The sequence below is a fragment of the Ovis canadensis genome, chromosome 5 (genome assembly GCF_042477335.2).
Source record: "Ovis canadensis isolate MfBH-ARS-UI-01 breed Bighorn chromosome 5, ARS-UI_OviCan_v2, whole genome shotgun sequence".
NCBI lineage: Eukaryota > Metazoa > Chordata > Mammalia > Artiodactyla > Bovidae > Ovis > Ovis canadensis.
This window is the reverse complement of record NC_091249.1, coordinates 69177040-69200213: the sequence shown is the minus strand read 5'-3', so window position 1 is coordinate 69200213 and position 23174 is coordinate 69177040. Positions and strand designations below refer to the sequence as shown.

The 23174-nt window shown below is 39.3% G+C and overlaps 1 long non-coding RNA gene and 1 other non-coding gene across 2 annotated transcripts in view; one reads left to right on the top strand and one right to left on the bottom strand.

Moving 5' to 3' along the window:
* Positions 1-9084: 9084 nt before the first annotated feature.
* TRNAC-GCA (transfer RNA cysteine (anticodon GCA)) lies at positions 9085-9156 on the bottom strand. Its single transcript has one exon. It is a non-coding gene; the product is annotated as a tRNA-Cys (tRNA).
* A 5716-nt stretch (positions 9157-14872) lies between these two features.
* Positions 14873-23174, top strand: part of LOC138441390 (uncharacterized) — a 283320-nt gene continuing 275018 nt past the window's right edge. The window contains exon 1 of the long non-coding RNA XR_011257329.1: positions 14873-14890. This is a non-coding gene — a long non-coding RNA (uncharacterized lncRNA). The remainder of the gene's footprint in view (positions 14891-23174) is intronic.

Sequence of the window (23174 nt, the reverse complement as noted above, 5' to 3'; positions counted from 1 at the left end):
TGTAGTTGTTTTCAACTTACCAAGGGTATATTGGTAAATAACCCCATTGTAAGTCGAGGAAGATCTGGACATTTCCACTTTGACTATTGTAATCCAAAAGTGTAATAGTTTCTATGAAAAAAACACAAAATAGGATATAATATTTCCTTTCCAAAATGCATTGTATAGAGGCAGCACATTAGAAAAATTCTAAATCTATAAAGAAAATACAGGTTCCAGATTTTCCACTGAATATTTTATAGCTTGACTGTATGCATATTGTAATTGGCCAACCATTGAAGAGAGAAAGAACAGTAGAGAAACACATGGAGATGCTATTGAGAAAGAAAGGCACTCCCAGCTCTAATCACCTCACTGTTCACTGAGGCCATGCCCAAGGATTTTAAATTATATTTTCTTTCTGGAAAGAATTAAAAGATTCCATTAGGCATTCCAAAACAGTGAACTGAGCTTAATAGTAGAAAGTAAACCCAAGAACCTGCCTTCTCTTCTGGCTGAAATACAGTATTTTTCCTTTAAAATAATGTTGAAGGAAGGTGAACTTTTAAACCTGCAGATTTGCAGCTTAACACTGTAATTTATTTCTCTTGGCAACAGTTGGAATGTCCCTAGATTTATGTATAGAAGAAAAATATAATTCCTCTATCTGAAATGGACAAAACTCTAGAAAGAAAAGAAAAAAACTGAGGATTTTGATCTTCACCATTAAAAGAGGAAAATAGACTTTAGGAAATTAACATTCCAGTCCTCTTGAGTATTTTGGAAGGTAGTTAAAGCAGAATATTTATATATTCACAATATTTAAACTTCTCAGTCCAAATGTTACTGAATTAAAATAATTTTATCAACTAATAGTAATGGATGGATGGATAGGTTTAGAATTTAATGACGTGTGAGAGAGATGAGAGAAAAGTACGTATTGACTAACAGGAACTTGAGAGTTGGGAAGGGTGGGGCTATTAATTTTAATCAGCTTCATCTCTTTTAGGGTTGGTGCAAAACCCAAAACAGAATTTCAAATTTTTCTCTTCTCCAGCAAATCTCTAATATGTGGCTTTGTTATTTGTTTAAAAGTGAGGCTCAGATTCTATTTTATAAGAAATGTGGGAGTGCTTATTAATATGTAGGAAATATGCTGATAGTAATAGGGGTAAAATTCTCCTGAATTTGGACAAACGTCAGCATAATGTTTACTGTGTTTCTAGAATTGAAACATGTGAAGACCTAAAACGATCAGCTGGCACTGAATGTTTGCTCTGTGGTCTCCGAGACTTTTTCTTCTTAAATTCAGTTGTTGGCATTTGTTTATTGCTCCAGTGGTTTCGGCTCCCTCGGGTTTTAGATGAGGAGAGAATGCCAAAGAGCTGGTCAACTTCTTGGATTACATACACACGCACACACACACGCACACACACACACACACCAGCTAAATATAAACTTCAGTTCACTTCAGTCGCTCAGTCATGTCTGTCTCTTTGCGACCCCATGAATTACAGCACTCCAGGCTTCCCTGTTCACCACCAACTCCCGGAGTTCACTCAAACTCACGTCCATCGAGTCTGTGATGCCATCCAGCCATCTCATTCTGTCGTTCCCTTCTCCTGCTCCCAGTCCCTCCCAGCATCAGAGTCTTTTCCAATGAGTCAACTCTTCGCATGAGGTGCCAAAGTACTGGAGTTACAGCTTCAGCATCAGTCCTTCCAACAAATATTCAGGACTGATTTCCTTTAGGATGGACTGGTTGGATCTCCTTGCAGTCCAAGGGACTCTCAAGAGTCTTCTCCAACACCACACTTCAAAAGCATCAATTCTTTGACACTCAGCTTTCTTCACAGTTCAACTCTCACATCCATACATGACTACTGGAAAAACCATAGCCTTGATTAGACGGACTTTTGTTGGCAAAGTAATGTCACTGCTTTTAAATATACTATCTAGGTTGGTCATAACTTTTCTTCCAAGGAGTAAGCGTCTTTTAATTTCATGGCTGCAGTCACTATCTGCAGTGATTTTGGAGCCCCCCAAAATAAAGTCTGACACTGTTTCCACTGTTTCCCCATCTATTTCCCATGAAGTGACGGGACCAGATGCCATGATCTTCGTTTTCTGAATGTTGAGCTTTAAGCCAACTTTTTCACTCTCCGCTTTCACTTAGAGCAGTGATATTCCTGACTCCTGAGTTCTCCCCTGTTAAGAGAGAGCTGGCTTCTCATTTCATTTGTGTATTTTTTTTCATTTGGGGTATAATTGCTTTATAATGCTGTTAGGCTCTGCTGTACAACATCATGAATCAGCTATAAGTATACATATATCCCATCCTTCTTGAACTTCCCTGCATTCCCTCCCCTACCCCACCCATCTAGGTAATCACAGAGCACTCAGCTGCATGCCTGAGCAGCTTTCCACTAGTCATCTATTTTACATGTGGCAGTATATACATATGTCAAATCTAATCTCCTAACTCATTCCTTCATTCCCCCAACCCTCTGTGTTTACATGTCCATTCTGTATGTCTGGTGTCTCTATTCCAGCCTTGCAAATAGGTTCACTGATACAATTTTTCTAGATTTTACATATATGCACAAAAATATGATCTTTGTTTTTCTCTTTCTGACTTACTTCACTCTGTATGACTGACTATAGCTCCACTCATGTCTCTACCAAATTTTGTTCCTTTTTACAACTGGGTAGTATTCCATATCTTCTTTTTTAAAATTTATTTCTTAAGTAAAAGGATAAATGCTTTACAGTTTGCTTGTTTTCAATCAAACCTCAACATGAATAAGCCCTAGGTATACATATATCCCCGCCCTTTTGAACCTCCCTCCAATCTCCCTCCCCATTCCACCCCTCTAGGTTTACAGAGCCCCTGTTTGAGATTCCTGAGCCATACAGCAAATTCCCATTGGCTATCTATTTTATCTATGGTAATGAAAGTTTCCATGTTACTCTTTCCATACATATCACCATCTCCTTCCCTTTGCCCACTTCTATAAGTCTGTTCTCAATGTCTGTTTCTCCATTGCTGCCCTGTAAATAGATTCTTCAGTACCCTTTTCCTATATTCTGTATATGTGCATTAGAATAAGACATTTATCTTTCTCTTTTTGACCCACTTCATTTTGTTTAATAGGTTCTAGGTTCATCCACCTCATCAGAACTGACACAAACACATTCCTTTTTCAGTTCAGTTCAGTCACTCAGTCGTGTCCGACTATGTGCGACCCCATGAGTCACAGCACATCAGGCCTCCCCGTCCATCACCAACTCCCGGAGTTCACTCAGACTCACGTCCATCGAGTCCGTGATGCCATCCAGCCATCTCATCCTCTGTCGTCCCCTTCTCCTCCTGCCCCCAATCCTTCTCAGTGTCAGAGTCTTTTCCAATGAGTTAACTCTTCGCATGAGGTGGCCAAAGTACTGGAGTTTCAGCTTTAGCATCATTCCTTCCAAAGAAATCCCAAGGTTGATCTCCTTCAGAATGGACTGGTTGGATCTCCTTGCAGTCCAAGGGACTCTCAAGAGTCTTCTCCAACACCACAGTTCAAAAGCATCAATTCTTCAGCGCTCAGCCTTTTTCACAGCCAACTTTCACATCCATACATGACCACAGGAAAAACCATAGCCTTGACTAGATGGACCTTAGTCGGCAAAGTAATGTCTCTGTTTTGAATATACTATCTAGGTTGGTCATAACTTTTCTTCCAAGGAGTAAGCATCTTTTAATTTCATGGCTGCAGTCACCATCTGCAGTGATTTTGGAGCCCAAAAAATAAAGTCTGACACTGTTTCCAGTGTTTCCCCATCTCTTTCCCATGAAGTGATGGGACCAGATGCCATGATCTTCGTTTTCTGAATGTTGAGCTTTAAGCCAACTTTTTCACTCTCCTCTTTCACTTTCATCAGGAGGCTTTTTAGCTCCTCTCTACTTTCTGCCATAAGGGTGGTGTCATCTGCATATCTGAGGTGATTGCTATTTCTCCCGGCAATCTTGATTCCAGCTTGTGTTTCTTCCAGTCCAGCGTTTCTCATGATGTACTCTGCATAGAAGTTAAATAAGCAGGGTGACAATATACAGCCTTGACATACTCCTTTTCCTATTTGGAACCAGTCTGTTGTTCCATGTCCAGTTCTGACTGTTGCTTCCTGACCTGCATATAGGTTTCTCAAGAGTCAGGTCAGGTGGTCTGGTATTCCCATCTCTTTCAGAATTTCCCACAGTTTATTGTGATCCACACAGTCAAAGGCTTTGGCATAGTCAATAAAGCAGAAGTAGATATTTTTCTGGAACTCTCTTGCTTTTTCCATGATCCATAGGATGTTGGCAATTTGATCTCTGGTTCCTCTGCCTTTTCTAAAACCAGCTTGAACATCAGGAAGTTCACAGTTTATGTACTGTTGAAGCCTGGCTTGGTGAATTTTGAGCGTTACTTTACTAGAATTACTTTACATTCCTTTTTATGACTGAGTAATATTCCATTGTGTATATGTACCACTTCTTCTTTATCCATTCATCTGTGTTTTTTTTAATTTATTCAATTTTTATTGAAGGATAATTGCTTTAGAAATTTGCTGTTTTCTGTCAAACCTCAACTTGAATCAGCCAATGGCTTCATATTGACATAGAACCCCTGTTTGAGTTTCCTGAGCCATATAGCAAATTAACATTGGCTGTCTATTTTACATATGGTAGTATAAGTTTCCATTTTACTCTTTTTATAAATCACCCTCTCCTCCCCTCTCTCCATATCCAAAAGTTTATTCTCTATGACTGTTTCTCCACTGCTGCCCTGTAAATAAATTCTTCAGTACCATTTTTCTAGATTCCATGTATATATATGTGTTAGAATATGGTATTTGTCTTTCTCTTTCTGACTCACTTCACTCTGTGCAATAGGTTCTAGGTTCATTCACTTCATTAGAACTGACGCAAATGCATTCCTTTTTATGGCTGAGTAATATTCCTTTGTGTATATACTTCTTTATCCATTCATCCTTCGATGGACATCTAGGTTTCTTCCATGTTCTAGCTATTGTAAATAGTGCTGCAATGAGCAATGGGATACATGTGTATCTTTCAATTTTGGCTTCCTCAGGGTATATGCCTAAGAGTGGGAATTCTGGTTCATATGGTGGTCTTATTCCTAGTTTTTTAAGGAATCTCCATAGCATCTTCCATAGTGGCTGTATCAATTTGCATTTCCACCAACAGTGCAAGAAGGTTCCCTTTTCTCCACACTCTCTCCAGCATTTACGGTTTGTAGACTTTTTGATGAGTGCAATTGTGAAAGGTGTGAGGTGATATCTCATTGTAGTTTTGATTTGCATTTCTCTAATAATGAGTGATGTTGAGGATCTTTTCATGTGTTTGTTAGCCATCTGTATGTCTTCTTTGGAGAAATATCTGTTTAGGTCTTTTTCACACTTTTTGATTGGGTTTTTTGTTTTTCTGGTATTGAGTTTTATGAGCTACTTGTATATTTTGGAAGTTAATTCTTTGTCAGTTGTTTCATTTGCTACTATTTTCTCTAATTCAGAGGGTTCTCTTTTCACCTTGCTTATAGTTTCCTATGCTGAGTAAAAGCTTTTAAGTTTAATTAGATCCCACTTGTTTACTTTTGTTTTTATTTCTGTTACACTAGGAGGTGGGTCATAGAGAATCTTTCTTTGATTTATGTCGAGTGTTCTATCTATGTTTTCCATTAAGAATTTTATAGATTCTGATTTTACATTTAGGTCTTTAATCCATTTTGAGTTTATGTTTGTATATGGTGTTAGTAAGTGTTCTCATTTCATTCTTTCACATGTAGCTGTCCAGTTTTCCCAGCACCATTTATTAAAGAGGCTGATCTTTGCCCCATTGTATAGTCTTGCCTCCTTTGTCAAAAAGAAGGTACCCATAGGTGCATGGGTTTATTTCTGGGCTTTCTATCTTGTTCCATTGGTCTATATTTCTGTTTTTGTGCCAGTACCATACTGTCTGGATGACTGTAGCTATGTGGTATAATCTGAAGTCAGGAAGGTTGATTCCTCCAGTTCCATTCTTCTTTCTCAATACTGCTTTGGCTATTCAGGGTCTTTCATGTTCCATATGAATTTTGAAATTTTTTATTCTAGTTCTGTGAAAAATTCCATTGGTAATTTGATAAGGATTGCATTAAATCTGTAGATTGCATTTGGTTGTATAATTATTTTCATAGTATTGATTCATCCTACCCAGGAACATGGAATATCTCTCCATGAGTTCATGTCATCTTTGATTTCTTACATTAGTGTCTTATAATTTTCTGTATAAAGTTCTTTCATCTCCTTAGGTACATTTATTCCTAGGTATTTAATCATTTTTGTTGCAATGGTGAATGGGATTGATTCCTTAATTGCTCTTTCTGATTTTTCATTCTTATATAGAAATGCAAGTGATTTGTGTATATTGATTTTGTATCCTGCAACTTTGCTAATTCACTGATTAGATCTAGTAATTTTCTGATACTATTTAGGGTCCCATCACTTCATGGCAAATAGATGGGGAAACAGTGGAAACAGTGGCTGACTTTATTTGGTGGGGGGGGGCTCCAAAATCACTGTAGATGGTGACTGCAGCCATGGAATTAAAAGACGCTTACTCCTTGGAAGGAAAGTTATGACTCGCCTAGACAGCATATTAAAAAGCAGAGACATTACTTTGTCAACAAAGGTCCATCTAGTCAAGGCTACAGTTTTTCCAGTAGTCATGTATGGATGTGAGAGTTGGACTATAAAGAAAGCTGAGGGCAGAAGAATTGATGCTTTTGAACTGTGGTGTTGGAGAAGACTCTTGAGAGTCCCTTGGACTGCAAGGAGACTCAACCAGTCCATCCTAAAGGAGATCAGTCCTGGGTGTTCATTGATAGGACTGATGTTGAAGCTGAAACTCCAATACTTTGGCTACCTGATGCGAAGAGCTGACTCATTTGAAAAGAACCTGATGCTGGGAAAGATAGAGGGCAGGAGGAGAAGGGGATGACAGAGGATGAGATGGTAGGATGCCATCACTGACTCAATGAACATGAGTTTGAGTAAACTCCGGGAATTGGTGATGGACAGGGAGGCCTGATGTGCTGTGGTTCCTGGTGTTGCAAAGAGTCAGACATGACTGAGTGACTGAACTGAACTGATCTAAGTTGTCTATTCAATGTTTTTCTTGTTTCTTGAGGTAGGATTGTATTGCTAGAAATTCCCCTCTTAGAACTCTTTTTGTTGTGTCCCATAAGTTTTGAGTTATCATGTTTTCATTGTCATTTGTTTCTAGAAATTTTTTGTTTCCCTTTTGATTTCTTCAGTAACCTGTTGGTTATTTAGAAATGTGTTGTTTAATTTCCATGTGTTTGCGTTTCTTACAGTTTTTTTTCTTTTCTTGTAATTAATATCTAGTCTTATAGCGTTGTGTTCAGAGAAGTGCTTGATAAAATTTCAATTTTCTTAAATTGACTGAAGTTTGATTTGTGAACCAAGATATGGTATATCCTGGAGAATGTTACATGGTGCATGTGAGAATAAGGTGTATTCTTCTGCATTTGGATGGAATACCCTGAAGATATCAATAAGATCAGCATCTCATCTAATGTATCATTTAAGACTTGTGCTTTCTTATTAATTTTCTGCTTTGATGGTCTGTCCATTGGTGTGAGTGGGGTGTTAAATTCTCCCACTATTATTGTGTTACTGTCAATTTCTCCTTTTATGTCTCTTAGTGTTTGTCTTATTTATTGAGGTGCTCCTTTGTTGGGCACATAAATATTTATAACTTATGTCTTCCTCTTGGATTGATCCCTTGATCATTATGTGGTGTCATTCCTTATATCTTATAATCCTTATGTTAAGGTCTATTTTGTCTGATATGAGGATTGCTACTCCAGCTTTCTTCAAGAACAAAACTAATTAAAGCACAAACTGGAAAACAAAACTAAAGCAAGGTGCCCATTGCAGAATAAAGCAATGAAAATAAAACGAACAAATATGTTGAGAGGAAAGGAGATAAAGAAAAGAAAGAAAGAATATATATATGCAAAGTTAAATAGAGGTAGATTAAGATTTATATATGTTAAAGATTAACTGCAAGGGGAAAAGAACAGGAAAAGCAAACAAAGGAATAAATGTAGCAAAAATAGTAATAGGTTTAAAAAAATTAAAAATTAAATTAAAAAAGAGAAAAGAAAAAAAAGAGGAAACTCCACAGAACTGCAAAAGCCCAGTGTAGAGGCAGAGGTTTATGACAACAATAAAAAATGTGACCGAGGAAAAAGAAAAAAAATGCTCAAAAACTTAATTGGATTTCTTAGTGCTAATAAAATTGACAGCTGCAATGGGGGAGGGGGAGAAGGAAAAAAAAATCCAAAATAATCTACAGAACAAGCCAAAAAAATAAGAATAATAAATGTTTTCTTGAGTCACTGCTGTCAGAGTCCTTTCCCACGCTGGAAATCACAGTCCCCCTTACCTCCCCATGATGCCCTCCAACACTGTGCTGGTTTCTGGACATGCTCTGGGGGCTCCTCAGATTCTAATCTGGTCCTACTCCTGTGTGTTCTTGCCTCCAATGTCCACAGCTATCAGAGCTAGTGCGTTTTCTTATGTGGGAGCTCTCAGTTCCTTTTATGTATTCCATAGACACAGAGTCTTCTTAGGTGATCATGTGGATTTAATCTGCAGCTTCTACAGCTTCTGGGAAGGTTTTGAATCTTCTTCCTTAGCCACACTGCCCCTGGGTTTCAACTGTGGTTTTATTTCCACCTCTACATGTGGGTCGTCCACTGGGGTTTAGCTCCTGAGGCTGTGCTGGAGGGCTTGAGTTTGCCCCTGTGAGGGCCAGGTGTGTAAATGGTGCACTGCTTGGTTCACAGGGCTTCTGGCAGCACCAGGTACTCAGGGGTTTAGCAGCTAGGGCAGCAGGAAATATAGTGCTCTAGAGATGTAAGTAAGTGAGGTCACTCAGTCGTGTCTGACTCTTTGTGACCCCATGTACTGTAGCCTACCAGGCTCCTCTGTCCATGGGATTTTCCAGGCAAGAGTACTGGAGTGGGTTGCCATTTCCTTCTCCAGAGGATCTTCCCAACCCAGGGATCGAACCTGGGTCTCCTGCATTGCAGGCAGATGCTTTACCATCTGAGCCACCAGGGAAGTGCTCTAGAAGGGTATGACAACCAGTGTTAGCCAATACACTCCAGTATTCTGGCCTGGAAATCCCCTTCTCTGACAGACAAGCCTAGCAGGCCACAACCTACAGGGTCGCAAAGAGTCGGACAGGACTGAAGCGATTCTGTGCACACAAATACAAGACCGTTTTTTGCCTGTGGCAGCTCTGCCCTAGTGAGAGTTGAGTGTGAAGGTGGTGCAGCTGCTTGGCTTGCAGGGACCCAGGTGGTGCCAAGTGTTCAGGGTCACAGACTGCTTCTGTGGCAGGATATCAGAATCTTTTCTCAAGCCTCTTGTAGCTGGCGATCAGAAGGCCTCTTTGTCGAGTCTTCCCGTAGCTCTGCCTGCTCAGGCACTTAGAGGGCTCCCTTGCCTGGGGGCCCTTCCCTGCCTTCTCTGGTGTTCCCTGCGTCAGGCAGGTAGAGGGGCCCCCCGACTGGGGTCCTGCTCTGTAGATCGGTGCATCAGGCACTTAAAGTGGCTCCCTGGGTTGGGTCCTACTCTGTAGTCTGGAGCATCAGTCACGGAAAGGCGCACCCTGGGTGGAGTCCTACTCTGTAGTTCAGTGCCTTAGGCGCTTGATGGGCCAGCCTCTCTATTGTTCAGCTGCCTATGCTGGCATGTGGAGAGAGAGGCTATGGTGATGGCTCCACCCCTTACATGTGACTCAGCAGTATCACCTTGCTTCCATGGCTGCCTGGCTTTCCTCCACAGGCAATTTCCTACCATGATCTCCTCCCTCACCTCCTCTCGTTCTGTCTCTCTGCAGTCAACAGCAGCCATCGCACTGGGGATTGCTCCACGATCCCTAAACTCCAGCTCCCAGCCACTGCCCTTTCCAGGAGACCTGGTTCCTGCCCAGCATATGTATGGCTGTGGCAAGTACAGTCTGATTTTCATTCCATTTAGGCTGCCACAGATCAACTGTTTCACACTCAGCCTTAAACGTTTCTCCTCTGACTTGACAATTGCCCCGCTGTGGGGATCAGCTCAAGCCCAATTCTCTGATTGGTTCTTGGTGAGATAACAGGGTGGTTAACATGATCATTCCTTAGGTGCCAATAGGTCTGGGGCCTCATGATCATCAAATAGTTAATTTCTTGCATTTGGTGGGAGTTTTAGCATCTGTAAACAACTTGGGAAATGTGCATCAGCTACTGTTATGTAGGCACGTCAGAGGAGCTACAGTGGAAGATATGGGGGAGGGACTTGTCCCTGGAAGGTGAGGCACACATGCTCTATAATTCTTGCATGGCCCACGGGTTGTTTAGCTACAGATACTGGCAGACTTCAAAATTAGGCACTCATACAAGTGCAACCCAGAACTTGGGGATGTCCAAATCACCCCATGAAGCAGCCTTTGACTGATGGGGGACAGAAGCCCACCGACAAATGCTTTTTATTTTCTTCTCTCAGGCAGAGGGTGGAGATAGGCATGGGATAAGCTTTCTCAGCTGTTTGATGGGATCAAGATGTCAGTTGTCTCCCAGAGTAGAGGCTGATCACATCACATAGGCTTGTGCTGGCTCTCTTGGTCCCTATCCCTCATGCCTGTTCCTTGAATGAACTACTCATGTGCCAGCTTCTCTTGTAGAGTGGACTCTGGAGAAGCCTGTGCTAAAGGAGTGCCTTCTCAATCTAAATCTGCATACCCTTTAAGATTTTTCCCTGGAGTCATTACAATATTTTTAAAAATGTGACTATGTATGCACAATTCTCTCTCCCATTTAAAAGCAAAGGTCATTTTTTTTATTCATTATTATCTCCCCAGAACTCAATAAAAAGTGTTGTATGAATACAATGTTAAAACTTTTCTCTAAACCCCAAACTTCTGTGGGTGATCAAAAGCCGCATAACTCTATCTGACATTTGTTGGAGGTGGGGTTTAGTGAGAAAGATCTAGGTTTTTTTTTTTTCCCAGTATTCTCTGATTTTTCTCATTATGAGGTGATTGAAAAATATATTTGACATTAATTGGAATAAAACAGAATTTTATTTATCCTCTCAGCAGATTTACAATTTCTAACCTGATTTCTTCTCCCCAATTTGATGCATTTCAAGTAAAATACTTCATCCCAGGTTCAAGGTTTCCATAACTGCAGATGATCTTCCCTGTGCCCCAAATTAAGCCAAGAGTTGGCTCTCTGACTTCCCTTGTAACTCTTGCCAGAGGCCTCTTTGAAGATGAGTTGAAGCCAGCATAATTTTAAAACAGTGGAAATGTACTGAGCACCACTGTGCTTTTTACAATGATATACATAGTCCCACGAAAGGAGGAATCATCATCCATGTTTGACAGTTGAAGAGAATGAGGCTCAGAGAGATTAAGTGAACCGCCCGAGTTCACACTGCTAATAAGTGGTCTCCTTCCATAGCCTTTGCTGTTAACTGTTACATTTAAGAGCTGCTTCAATCTGCTAAATTTCAGTTTCTTCTGAGTGAACAGTGGGGTTTTTCTGGCCCTGTGCCATCACCGTTAATCCTTCAGGGCAGCTGAGAAGTATCTTAATCAAGGCCTCTGACCTTGTCATTCATTCTTTTTCTTAGTGTTCAGTTAACTGCAGGCACCCTAAGGAATGGGAATGGAACGGCTTCAGACTTCACAGGAGGAGGACTGGCAGAGAAACTCCTTCCAGGACCTCACAGCAAGCCCAGGGTAATGCTTTTTCATATTAATTTTTTTTTTCCAGTCTCATCTCTCTCTCTTTTTCCTCTCTCTTCCCCAAACTCTCTCTCTCCCCATCTGCCTGCCTGTGTGTTTCCTTCACTTTGGGTGGGAGCGAGGGTGAAAAATCAGAACCATACTTTCACTTAACTTTCTTTTTGCTGAAATGCAAGTTTATTTAATATTGACCTCAGAGAATTTAAAGGAGTTTTTGCTACTGGGCACAGCAACAATTTAAACTGTAGCTTTTCAGCACTGAATCTAAATCTGTGGAAATAAATCATGGTGAGAAGTTCATTATTTCTTAATTACAGTGCATATTAGTATCTAGCTTTAAGAATTCCCCAGTGGGTTAAGGAACATTTTGGTTTAGAGGAAACTTTCTGCTTAAACTTTCTGCCAGAGTGACATCAATGACGTATCATTATCATTAGTTTAAAAATGGGACAGAAAGAAAAACATCCAGAGATGAAGAGACATGCTTTGAATATTTTGGAGATGAGCCAGAGGAGAGGTGTCAATTGCTTTTTTAAACAATTCTTTTTTCACATATCTGGAGTAAATCCCAAGGAAGACTGATAAACTAATGTTGACTTCATCTTAGGTAGCACTGTGGGTAGGTGAATCTGTATTGCATCCAAAGAAAAATTAGGGTAAATCTGATGGTTCAGATGGTAGAGAATCCACCTGCAATGTAGAAGACTGGGATTCAATCCCTGGGTCAGGAAGATCCCCTGAAGAAGGAAATGGCAACCCACTCCAGTATTCTTGTCTGGAGAATTCCATGGACAGAGAAGCTTGGTGGGCTCTTGTCCATGGGGTTGCAGAGCTGGACATGCCTGAACAACTAACACTACACACTAACTCTGATTTCAGCTGAATTTCAGTAAGTAACAGCCATCTCAAAAAGTTATAAGTAGATATTAGTGAAAGTGAAGTCGCTCAGTTGTGTCCGACTTTTTGCAACCCCATGGACTGTAGCCTATCAGTCTCCTCCGTCCATGGGATTTTCCAGGCAAGAGTGCTGGAGTGGATTGCCATTTCCTTCTATGTATTTGAATAGCATTCAGTATATTATCTAAAGACATTTGGCACATCTCTTGCTATATAGAAACTTAAAATACTACAAGTTGAGATGAAGGAAGCACTGACGTGAACACTCCCTTTGTCAGGTACGCAAGTCCTTGTGTGTGTGAGTTGTATAGCTGGATAAAGTCCTCCACTGTTTTTCTTTTTTTAAAAAATTATTTATATTTAATTGGAGGATAATTTCTTTAACTACTGTGTTGGTTTCTATCTTATATCAACATAAATTAACCATAGATATACAGGCAAGAATAAACAATGGAGAAAAGGCAGTCTCTTCAATAAGTGATGTTGGGAAAGCTGGACAGCTATGTGTAGAAGAATGAAATTAGAATATTTCCTAACACCATACACAAAGATAAAATGGATTAGGGACCTAAATGTAAGGTCAGAAACTATAAAACTCTTAGAGGAAAACATAGGCAGAACACTCCTTGATATAAATCACAGCAAGATCCTCTATGACCCACCTCCCAGAGTAATGGAAATAAAAACAAAAATAAACAAATGGGACCTAATTAAGCTTAAAAACTTTTGCACAGCAAAGGGAACAATAAACAAGGTGAAAGGACAGTCCTCAGAATGGGAGAAAATAATAGGAAATGAAACAACTCATGAAGGATCAATTTCCAAAATACACAAAGTTTTATAGTCCTGGAGAATGTGGTTTCATCATAGCCTTTCCTCCAGTTCATTGCCCAGAACTGTGTTACTGCAGCTCCTTGTCTCTTCCACTCAGGTCACCATGCCAACCTTTCGCTCACTTGGCAAATGTTTAAGGAGGACCTTCCACCTGCCAAGTTCAGTGCTAAAGGCTGGGAATAGAGTAGTGGACAAGGCAGGAATGGTCCCTGTTCTCACAAAATTGTCAGTTTATAGGGGAGAAGAGCAAGTAAGCAAACTAGAGGTGAAATAAATATTACCAAAAAGTTGGGAGTAAAAGAAATTAGATAAAACAGGACCTACATTGCTCAAGGGAAATTCATGATCTCCTTTTCAAAACTCTAGGAAAATGAAGCCTGTATGCAACAACAACAGTACTAATGATAGAAGTAAAAACCATTACCATTTGTTTAGTATTCTTCACTAAACCAATTTTAGTATCTTCAAGTCTTCAAATTGACCCTATAAACCTTAAATGCATACTGCTACGTGAAAGAAAACAATCTAAAAATGCCACATACTGTATGATTCCAAATATCTGAAAAGTCTGAAAAGGCAGAACTATGGTGACAGTAGAAAGATGAGTGTTTGCCAGGGTTTGGGGGTGGGAAATGAATAGATGTAGCACAGATTTTTAGGGTGTGAAACTATTCTGAATGATGCTGTCCATGATGAAGACATGTCATTCATGTGTCCACGTTCGTAGAATAGGTAAACAATGAAGCCTAACTTAAAATATGGACTTCAAATAGCAATACTGTATCACCACTGACTCATCTGTATGGCAAATGTACCACAAAAGTGTATGTGCGTGTGTTCGGTCGTTCAGTGGTGTCTGACTCTTTGCCACCCTTTGGACTATACCCACCCCCCACCCCACCGGATCCTTTGTCCATGGGATTTCCCAGGCAAGAATGCTGGAATGGGTTGCCATTTCCTCCTCCAGGGGATCTTCCTAACCCAAGGTCTGAACCCTCATCTCCTACATTGCAGGTGGATTCTTTACTGCTGAGCCATTGTGGAAACCCATCACAGGAATGCAAGATGTTAATAAGGGAAATTGTTGGGGAGTGAGGTGGTGTACTGAACAATACTTTCTGGTCAGTTATTTTTGTCAACCTAAAACTAATGAAAATAAAAAGGATTTTGATTAAAACAAAATAACCAAAAATCTCTATGAAGAATCCACTAAAATTAGCCTGTTTTTTTCAGGTGAAGAAACAAAGACCCAGAGACTTGTCTGCTTTTCCACAAACAGTGAGGGGCTGAATTAGGACTTGAATCCACGTTTAAGTTCCTGTTCAGGTAAGACCAGAAACACTTTGAATCCAAGTCCCAGTGCCTGTTCAGGTAAGACCAGAAACTGTCTCTTCACTCTCTGTACTCAGCCTTACTGTCTCCGCGTAGCTGTTAATGGATTCATTATTCCCGGGCAGGTGGAATTAGAACCTCATAAGCACCTTTGCCTCCTTGTTCTCTCTCTTACAATCCTACAGCTGCAATCTTTCACCCAATGGATCCTACTTCCACTGAGTTTCTTGGTCCCATCTTTCCTTCCCCCCCTTTCTAGCCATCTATCACTGCTTTGGTTCCCATGGTTGTTATAAACTCAGCTGCCAAAACATCAAAGCCAAATTTCACTGTCAAATCTAAGCAACTATAATGGACTTTACTATTTGGGTACTTATGCTCATCTTTTTTTTTGTTTGTTTTTTTTTTTATTTGGGAAAGAAAGATTTATGTAACCCCATTCCTGTTTTCATCTTCTTAACCTTGCTCATACCTCCATAAGTAGTCATTGTATTAAAGTCTCTTTATTTGAGTCATCTGGGATGAATTCCGTTTTCTGCTTGTGTGCTTACTAATAAAGAAGTATTCATGCATATTTGCCAAACTGATTTAGAACTGAGAAGGCAGTTCTATTTTTTGTTGTTTTGTTGTATTTGTTCAATTTAGCATGAACATTTTACTATAACAACAACGAAGCAGGTTGAAATGCCTTTCAGTTTTTACTCTGAATTCCTGCTTCATGTTTTGTTTGGAGTATTCCTATTACATTTTCAAGAAAGTATAACTTTCTTTTAAATGCATGATTATTTACAACTTTGTTATATTTTTGTGATTTTTATAAAAAGTTCTCTAGCTGCTCTTCTTTTTCTAAAGAATTATGTCTCAGGTGGAATAATGAAAACAAAGAGGAAATGTCTGTTATAAAGCTGTTTCTCGGGAACTATGTAGAGGTTAAATTACGTGGCAAAGAGATCCAGAGCACTTGTGGGATCACTTTATTAGCCTAAAATTTTGTTTTATTTAACTCTTTCCTGAAACCAGAATGCTATTGACGTGGTGCTTGGTAAACTTTTTGTACTTCAGGTATTTTCACTGGAATTATTAGAATTAGGTTTAACCTGTTGATTATTAAATGCTTCAGTTGTTCTTTTCTATGATTTAAGCTGGGCTAATTCAAATGCATCTAGTTGCTCACATTTTCATCTCATAGGCACATCTATAACTGTTATACTGAGTAACTTGAACATGGCTGTCACTTTAACCATGTCCAGAAAATTCATATGTGAAAATTGAAGTTTGCACATCACTCAGTGGATGATTATTTGTGTTGCCTTGCAATATTGCAGATAACCTTGGACAAACCCCTTGACTTTTCTGAATTTCAGTGTCCTTTGGGGGGAGGGGGGTGGAGGATGGGGTTGATAATACCTTCCTTTATACAAAACACATTACAGAGAATGATGCAAATAAGGGGATAGTCATTTAGTTCTATATTTAGAAAGATATATTTGATAATGTTATCTAATATCTTATGGTTCCTTGAGTAGCAAAACACTCTGGAAAATACCTCAGTTAGTCTCAGCTGGAAGCTCTACCCTTAGAAGACAAATTATATGGCTAATATTGAATAAATTTTTGTCTGAATGCTTGTAAAATGGCATATATATATATATATATATATATATATATATATATATATACAAATTCATTCTATGTCATTCTTGGTATCACTTTTCCTTTCCTTTTCTTTTTTTCCATTTTTTGCAAAATGAATAGTACCCTAAATTGAGTATATTTCTTTCATGTCTATGGTCCTCAAGAGGAAAACTTGGGAAATATATTCTTGTTTTGGGGGACTTTACTGTAGACATTTCATAACCATTATAGGAAATTTCTTGTCACTGTTAAATTTTTTTTTTAATTCAAAGCCCTTCCTTTGAATATTTCTCTTTTTCCTGATGAATGTTTCCTCCTGGATTTTCTCAGCTAGCACTTTTGATATTTATAGTCTAAATGTTTCAGTCAATGTATAACAATGTTCACTGGTAAAGCTAAGAGGGGACATGAGGAATCTGTGTTTTAAGTTGAATAAACCCATTTAGCTGTATTGAAATTATACTCTTTAGCCTGGAGCCAAAATGGGAACTATAAGAAAGAGATGAGGTTAAAAATAATTCAACTTGATAAATGACTCTTGGATTCCTATATTATCAAGTTGTGGATTATCTGCAGCAAATTTTCGGTTCTGAACTCCTTTCATTTATCTATGGTTCATATTTTGAGATCAAAATTTGTGTTCTTTAAAACAGATAGTATATTATAAGAAATAATCATAGGCTACTTTACTAGTGCAGAAAGGCTAACCGCTATAACAGAAGCAACAAGGCGTTTCATATGTAACACAGTGCGCATTTATTTCTCACTGATGCAGTGATAGTTCAGTGTGGTTGGTGGGGGTGGGGCTCTTGTTCCACTTATTCATAGATCCAGTGGTTCCATCCTGTGAGTCGACCGACTCTAGGTGTTTAGCTGGGTGACAGGGGAATGGATGAAGAGCATGTCTTGAAGATATTAATGAGTCAGGCCAGTAAATGACTCACATCTATTCAACTTATATTCTAGTCTCAAAGACATATGTAACTGCAAAGGAGGCTGAAAATTTAATTTAGTAGTTTTCCCAGGAAAAAGAAGAATGTGTATAGCATTTATTAAATATTTACAAGTGTCAGGCACTGTTCTGAATCCATTTTATGGATCAATTCATTTAATCCTCAGAATAACCTGAAAGAGATTTTAACCATTTACCAGATGAGGAAAATGAGTCACAGAACTTGTAGATGGGTGAATCAGGACGTGAAATCAAGTAACCTGGCTTGAGTACACTTCTTACCTAGTATACATTCTGGTATATTTATATACAGGGTGTGCATAATCATGTTCCTATTCACTAAATGTATTATAGACAATAAGTGAATATTTAAAAATTTTCTTTTTCATATGGACTTGAACAGTGATGCTATCTATACTTGGTACAAGGTCTGTATAAGCAGTGGGGGTCAGGGGGGGGTGGTCCAGAGAAAATTTAGGTCAAAGTATCAGGAGGCTTTAAAATGATCTTTCCCTTTAGTCCAGCAATTCTATTAGTTTTTAAAGGAAACTCTCAAATGAATGCAAGAAGTTTAAATATAAAGACTTTTGTCACAATGTTGTTTAAATAACAAAACTTTAGATACAACCTAGCTGTCTGATATCAAGTATAGATTAAATACATTTTGAGATATAGGTGATGCTTCACTCTGCAACCATTAAAGATGAGAATATACATACAAATTTATGATATGAAATATGCTTATTATTTTATTTTATTATTATTTTTTACTTTTTTTTTTACAGCTGATGAGGTTTTATTTATTTATTTATTCTTTATTTTACAATATTGTATTGGTTTTTCCATACATCATCATGAATCCGCCACAGGTATACACATGTTCCCCATCCTAAACCCCCTCTCCCACCTCCCTCCCTGTACCATCCCTCTGGGTCATCTAGCCAGGACATGGAAGCAACCTAGAGGTCCATCAGCAGATGAATGGATAAGAAAGCTGTGGTACATATACACAATGGAGTATTACTCAGCCATTAAAAAGAATACATTTGAATCAGTTCTAATGAGGTGGATGAAATGGAGCCTACTATACAGAGTGAAGTAAGCCAGAAAGGAAAACACCAATACAGTATACTAATGCATATGTATGGAATTTAGAAACATGGTAACAATACCCCTGTATGCGAGACAGCCTACTTATTATTATATATATATACAAGTTACAAAATAATTCATGCATTAGGAAAATGTCTTTATTTTTGAAAGTGTATACATTGGAAGGACTGATGCTGAAGCTGAAACTCCAAAACATTGGCCACCTGATACAGAGACCTGACTCATTGGAGAAGACCTGATGCTGGGAAACATTGAAGGCAAGAAGAGAAGGGGACGATAGAAGATGAGATGGTTGGATGGCATCACTGACTCGATGGACATGAGTTTGAGTAAGCTCCAGGAGTTGATGATGGACAGGGAAGTCATGGACTAAGCAACTAAACTGAACTGAAATGAACTGATATTTGCATAGAAAACAAAGAAATGCAAAAAGAAATGAAACAAAATGTTAATACTGATTAGCTTTCAGTTCAGTTCAGTTCAGTCACTCAGTCGTGTCCAACTATTTGCGACCCCATGAATCGCAGCACGCCAGGCCTCCCTGTCCATCACCAACTCCCGGAGTTCACTCAGAGTTGCGTCCAACGAGTCAGTGATGCCATCCAGCCATCTCATCCTATGTCGTCCCCTTCTCCTCCTGCCCCCAATCCCTCCCAGCATCAAAGTCTTCTCCAATGAGTCAACTATTCACATGAGATGGCCAAAGTACTGGAGTTTCAGCTTTAGCATCATTCCCCCCAAAGAAATCCTTGGGTTGATCTCCTTCAGAATGGACTGGTTGGATCTCCTTGCAGTCCAAGGGACTCTCAAGAGTCTTCTCCAACACCATAGTTGAAAAGCATCAATTCTTCGGCGCTCAGCCTTCTTCACAGTCCAACTCTCACATCCATACATGACCACAGGAAAACCCATACCCTTGACTGGACTGACCTTAGTTGGCAAAGTAATGTTTCTGCTTTTGAATATGCTATCTCGGTTGCTCATAACTTTTCTTCCAAGGAGTGAGCGTCTTTTAATTTCATGGCTGCAGTCACCATCTGCAGTGATTTTGGAGCCCCCAAAAATAAAGTCTGACACTGTTTCCACTGTTTCCCCATCTCTTTCCCATGAAATGATGGGACCAGATGCCATGATCTTCGTTTTCTGAATGTTGAGCTTTAAGCCAACTTTTTCACTCTCCTCTTTCACTTTCATCAAGAGGCTTTTTAGTTCCTCTTCACTTTCTGCCATAAGGGTGGTGTCATCTGCATATCTGAGGTTATTGATATTTCTCCCAGCAATCTTGATTCCAGCTTGTGTTTTTTCCAGTCCAGTGTTTCTCATGATGTACTCTGCATAGAAGTTAAATAAGCAGGGTGACAATATACAGTCTTGATGTACTCCTTTTCCTATTTGGAAGCAGTCTGTTGTTCCATGTCCACTTCTAACTGTTGCTTCCTGACCTGCATACAGATTTCTCAAGAGGCAGGTGAGGTGGTCTGGTATTCCCATCTCTCTCAGAATTTTCCACAGTTTATTGTGATCCACACAGTCAAAGCCTTTGGCATAGTCAATAAAGTGGAAATTGATGTTTTTCTGGAACTCTCTTGCTTTTTCCATGATCCAGCAGATGTTGGCAATTTGATCTCTGGTTCCTCTGCCTTTTCTAAAACCAGCTTGAACATTAGAAAGTTCATGGTTCACGTATTGCTGAAACCTGGCTTGGAGAATTTTGAGCATTGCTTTACTAGCGTGTGAGATGAGTGCAATTGTGCGGTAGTTTGAGCATTCTTTGGCATTGCCTTACTTTGGAACTGGAATGAAAACTGACCTTTTCCAGTCCTGTGGCCACTGCTGAGTTTTCCAAATTTGCTGGCATATTGAGTGCAGCACTTTCACAGCATCATCTTTCAGGATTTGAAAGAGCTCCACTGGAATTCCATCACCCCCACTAGCTTTGTTCATAGTGATGCTTTAGGTGGTAGAATTTTCTCATTTTTAAAATGTTATTTTCATTTTCTAATACTTCTAAAAAAGATGTTTTACCTGTACAATGAAACAGAGAAAGCAATAAAGCAGAAGGTTTACATTGAAAAGGAGATATGTTTGCTTAACTTGGAGAATGATATAGATGTACATTTATAAATTCCACAAAAACTTCTGGTTATTCCAAGGGATAGTCAATTATGTTTGTTTACATGCATTCCGTTATAATATTTTCATTCATTCCCATTACATGCAAGATGCTTATTTTGTGTCCTCCAGTTTTCGCAGGACCTTCCAATTTTGGCAGGATCCAGTGTATGATAGTAGGAAAGACACAAGCTATGCTCTCAAAAAGCTTGTTGAGCATAGTAGGAAAGAGGTTTAAGATGACCCTAGTTCTGAGAGAATTAACATTTATAGGTGCTGGAGGCTATGGTTTTATGTAACATAATTTTGTTCAAATTGTGGATATTTTCAGTCGCATTCAGTTGTCATTATCAACTTGAAATTATCCAGTGTCAGAAAAATTAGATTCTAGGTTTGCCAGTTACTTGAATTCCTTTACCTCATGTGCCTGAGAAAATTCTAAAGAAACTTTTAGAAGAACCTGTTCAGCACATCAAAGAGTCATTAGGTAGGACAGAATCTTATAAAATTTCTTGAGGACTCTTATGGGTTAAAATCTTCTGAAATATCTCCAGGGGGTAACATACTAGCAAGCTCTGAGTTTAAAAACGCATCTGTAAATTTCATGGCTTATATTTCGTATTTGAGCTTCTGGAAAGCAAGACAGCAATTTGATTTAACTCAACATACATGTATTGTAATTGCATTATAATATTTATTATAATTGCATTACAGCATTTACCATCACTTCAGGAGAAATCTCAGTAATTAGAGACTTCAGCAGTCAGTCATTGTTGCCTTCTTTCAAAGTGTGGGATATCCCCCGGCCTCTGCCGATCCAGAGCACTGCACCGTAATTGTCTGTTTATCCCATGAGACTGTGTATAGCCTTGAGGCCAGAGCCTTTGTGCCCACATCACCCAGTGTGGTTCCTAGAATTTGGTAGGCACTCAATAATTACCTTTTGGGAAAATCTATTCCTCGTTCTTTTGCTCCTTTTTAACATTTAATTGCTCATTAGTATTTATTTCAAAGGACTAGCTAGAGAGGGAGATAAATCCTTGGTCAGTCATAAACATTTAATAATACAGATGAAAAAACCTGCAGTGGGAATTAGAGGGTTACAAATTATTTTTAAAATCAGTACTTGCCCTGGTTGAGCTCACACTCTTCCTGAAACAATGCATAGAGTCCTAGGGGCCGAGGGGGCGGGGGCGGGGCAGGGAAATACTTGGAAGGCTTAGCTGGGTGTCACTGAAAAATAAACATTAACGTTTGGATATACCTTAGTTGATATAAACCAGCATGTGGAAAGCAAGCTCAACAAAGCAGATGAATAACAGAGTAATTATTCAGATGATTCAATCACTCTTTATTGTAGAAAGATGGTTTGGCATAGGGTTTCCTTTTACTAGGAGTACCCTGATTGATTTTAACTCTCAATCACTTTATCTTTAGGGATGCATGGCTTGTGAAGCCTGGCATTTAGTTGGTGAGCAGAAGTGGGTGGGAAGGAAGGCCTTTCGTATGATGAGAATATACAATGTGGTCAGATGTGGGTGCAGCCATACAGAAATACAGAATGCAGGGAACACAGAAAACCCTTTAAAAAGGGTTTGAAAGGAGGCGAGGAAAAATATTTATTTAGTCATTTATTCATTGAACAAATATTTATTTAGTGCATATCTGTCTTAGAGGAAAACGACATGGAATAGTCAAGGCAGGAGAAGTAAATAAATGTATTTGGTTCTGCACAGGCACATTTTCAGTACTGAAGTTGACATACTCTTTTGGGGATAAACGAAACATTTTGAAATCTAAGAGTCCTGAGCCACATCAATAGTTGGAAGTGCTGAATAGTAGGAGAAGCATCCACATTGATATGAGCAAGTCAGGGTTTTGAATCCTGGCTCTGCTTCTTGGTTGAACAAAGACCATACTTTTTGACCTATTTTTCTCATCTGTAAAGGGGGGATAATAGTAATTACTTTATGTGATTGAGTGAGATAAAGCATTCAGTCTCCTATCCTGTCACATAGCTGCTGCTGCTTCTGCTAAGTTTCTTCAGTGGTGTCCGACTCTGTGCGACTCCATAGATGGCAGCCTACCCGGCTCCTTCGTCCCTGGGATTCTCCAGGCAAGAACACTGCAGTGGGTTGCCATTTCCTTCCCCAGTGCATGAAAGTGAAAAGTGAAAGTGAAGTCGCTCAGTCGTGTCCGATTCTTAGCGACCCCATGGACTGCAGCCTACCAGGCTCCTCCGTCCATGGGATTTTCCAGGCAAGAGTACTGGGGTGGGTTGCCATTGCCTTCTACGCCTGTCACATAGAGATGCATGGTAAAAACTACTCTCCTCCTCTTTCCTCTTTATTTAATTTGTATTGTTGCTCCCTTCATAGCAGGCTCATTGAGTGGCCTGGGAAACGGCCTTTGATAGGATGGCCTCTAGATGGCGCTCTAACAATGTAAGAGTGGTTTGTTGGAGGG